The following is a 3428-nucleotide window of genomic DNA, read 5'->3' on the forward strand; positions in this document are numbered from 1 at the left end:
TGAAGACAAAGCACAGTGATGCCTTGCTCACTGTACACGCAAATTACAGACCATTCACTGGCCCACGGACAGTAGCAGAAGCAAAAACGCCTTGATCTGACGCAGCGCCATGGAAGCAGGAGCAAGCACCCTCACTGACGAAGCTCTAGAAGCAACAGATAAAGATTGCGCTCCTGGGGGGGACGTCGCGGACACCGATACAGCTGACTGAGCTCCTGGCGACGCGGCTGATGACTCCGCGCAGAAAAAGAGAAAGAAGGCCTTTCGCTTCCTTCCCTCCAGCGACGTCATTCTGCTAAAGGAGGTGATCAAGCACACGCCATGGGCTGCTGGGCACGGCAAAACAGAGGCAGCATGGGGCAAGGTCGCCAGTGGGATGAAAGCAGCTCTGCCACTGTGCACTGCCGACGGCAAAGCGTGTCGTCGTCGCTTTTACACGCTCGTGGAAGTATTCAAGCGAGAGGAGTTGGAGTCGTTAAGGGCACCAGGTACAACAGAAGACTACGAAGAACGAGAGCAGCTACTTACAGACTGTTTTGAACTGGTACGATGTAATTTTGTATTTCTTAATCTGCGTAAAGCTAAGTCATTCTCTTTCTTATATGTAGACAGAGGGACATGCACAACAAAAGGCAGACAAAACTGAAAAAGAAAAACGATGCTGAGCGCCGTGAAGCTGCGTCTGCTGACATAGTTCGTAGCGCCATGCAAGGCATGCGTAACAAACGATCTCTCAGCTCAGACACGGAGTTAGCTACACCACCTTCAACCAAAAAGAAAAAGCGGTCAAGTACGGATGCATTGCTAGGTTTCCTCGAGGACCGCGCTTTATCGCGCAACAATAGACACTCGCTGAAAGAGCGACAGCTACAAATTGACGAACGACGACTCGCGCTTGAAGAGCAGCGGCAACAACAAGACAAGGCCAAAACAGACAGAATGCTAGCGATGATGTCATCGCAGATGGGTCTTATGGTTCAGTTGATAGAAAAAATGTCCAAATAAAAAGTTGAGCTGCTTATTGAAAAATCCTAAGTACTGTTCAACTGTTGGTGGTGTCATTGCAAAGAATGAAGAGGTCTGGCTGCCACGCAGGCAAGTGTGTACGTTTGTCAAAAACGCACCAGCGACGTACATCTTTCCAATACGTTGCAGATAGAGCTTTTGATTTTTTGCAAAATCAACGAAAGCCCAGTAGCGAATAATTTTACCAAAGCCCCATTCAACGCTTACTCGAACCGAACATGCGCAAGAGTCTGGGATGACAGAATATCAAAACAATAACAGAATCGTTAGTACTTTTTTTGTCACCAGCGCCCTTTTTCTGTTTTCGCGTACATAATCGAGCATAACTTTATCAATTTATACCATATCGACCGATATCGATTGTCACGATAGTGTACTTTTTTTAGGCGCACATGATGGTAAAAAGAACGGCCACCTATTCCCAGCCGTTCTTAAGTTATGCTCTTTTAAAGATTTTACTTTAGAGATGACACACCCTCTCATTTCACTCCATTACATGCTCTTTTTGCTGAATTACGTGGCACAGACGCAGAAAATCATGGTTCGCAAGTCGAACATTTTTGAAGAGCGCATCGAAACGGACATTTTCTTAAAATAACATGGTATACAAAAAGTGCGTTCTTGAGCCTGTAGCAAACGATTTGCATCCATGACATCCCAAAAACTTAAAATAACATATCTCGACTCCTAGAATGAAATCGACGTGAATCCTTAGGGCAGTTAGTGTGTTTTAGTATCATACTTAACACCACAAAGTTTTACGGGGCACTCTACAATACTCTTCCCAAGACGCAAGAAAATGTTCATTTTGGGGGGTCCTCTAACGCGAACTTAATGATAAAATACCGCACTTAGTCCATAAAATACGAACTTAGGCACTATTCGCACTTAGTAAAATAACTTCTCGCACTTAGAACGGGTAATTTATGTAAATTACTTTATGGGTGACTGCTGAGTTCTAACAAAACTGAAAGATACTGACTAGCTGCTGGCGCGGCGGTTACTTTTCCAGCTATAAATAGATGTTAAACGAGTAGTCTGTAACTGTCAGCAGTACTCAATTCCCGTCAATCTGCTGTAGATTAACGGGAATTTTTGTTAAGACGACGTAAACAAAAGCGAGTATCTTTCTTGTGACGGTTTCCTAGTATATGTGAGGTGACAAGTCGGTTACTGAGTGTAATTTTGGAAATGGCGTGTGGGTTTCTAAGATTATAGTTGGTTTTTGAGGCGTTACTTTGCTGTTTAGGGTGATTTCTCGGTCTTATTTTAGGATAAGATTGAGTGAACTCTGGCGATTTATGGTTTTTTAGATGTGTCTTTGTAGGAATAGTTCTGCTGTTTCTAAGACGTGTCTTTAAGACATTCCTTTAAAAATCGTGCGTTATTATTGCTTTGGGGAAACTTAGAGCGGTTATTTCGTGCGTGCAGAAATTGAGGTTGTACTCGTATGCTCTGCATAAGAATATAGCTTTATTTGACGCATTTTATGCGTTGCTCTGGGTATTTTGCGCTGAAGCGATGTGGAATTGCTGACGAGTGTGTGCTTTCGGGATAGTGACCTGACTGTGTGTGCTTGGATGCGAGGAAGCGTTTGCTGACGTTGCGAGGTGCTACATCAACGCTCTGTCGGTGCCGGTGCGAAGGTGTGTTGCGGTTGGTTGTATAGTGTTTCGTGCAGTTTTCGGATTGTGTGTCATTATGCGATACCTTCTGTGGTGCGTTTTGCGCTGGATTTTTCCGGTGGAAAGTTTCAATTTCGGGTAGAACCGTTTTTGATCTGGGGCTAGTTATGCGGCGTGCGGAGGGGACTACAACCCAAAGTATGCTGCGTCGTGCTCTATTATTCGCTTCTTGATCTACCTATTTTTAGGTGGAACTGTTGAAGTGAGGATCATATTTTTGTCTTTCTGTGCAAAAAGATTCTCGGCTATTAATGGCGGCTTTGAGAAAAGCTGCGAGTGGCCTAGCGACTGTTTCGGCGGTTGCGGGGCTGTTTGCGGCTGGCCTCTGTGTTGTTGTTTTGTGCTGGGGGCGACTTGTCGTCTTCTTTAGTATGGAGGATATAAACCTGGTTGATCCTGCCAGTAGTCATACGCTTGTCTCACAGATTAAAGCCATGCATGTCTAAGTATAAACAATTTTGTACTGTGAAACTGCGAATGGCTCATTATATCAGTTATAGTCTACTCGATAGTACCTTACTACTTGGATACCCGTAGTAATTCTAGAGCTAATACATGGCATCAATACTCCAACTTGCTTGTTCGGGGCGGGTAGCATTTATTAAGATTGAAACCAAAGGCAGGTCTATCGGGCATGGGATTGGTGTTGTAGTCATATAGACTGGTGGCGGATCGGCCTGTTTGCGCGAGCAACTCGGTTGGAGTTTCTCGCCCTAT

At 44.6% G+C, this 3428-nt stretch overlaps 1 non-coding gene across 1 annotated transcript; it reads left to right on the forward strand.

Moving 5' to 3' along the window:
- Nucleotides 1–3095: 3095 nt before the first annotated feature.
- On the forward strand, nt 3096–3328 carry PITG_33405 (the record flags this gene model as incomplete). Its single annotated transcript, XR_009934799.1, has 1 exon — nt 3096–3328. It is a non-coding gene; the product is annotated as an 18S ribosomal RNA (ribosomal RNA).
- Nucleotides 3329–3428: the final 100 nt, after the last annotated feature.

This window comes from Phytophthora infestans, genomic scaffold, assembly GCF_000142945.1.
Source record: "Phytophthora infestans T30-4 supercont1.64 genomic scaffold, whole genome shotgun sequence".
Taxonomy (NCBI): Eukaryota; Oomycota; class Peronosporomycetes; order Peronosporales; family Peronosporaceae; genus Phytophthora; species Phytophthora infestans.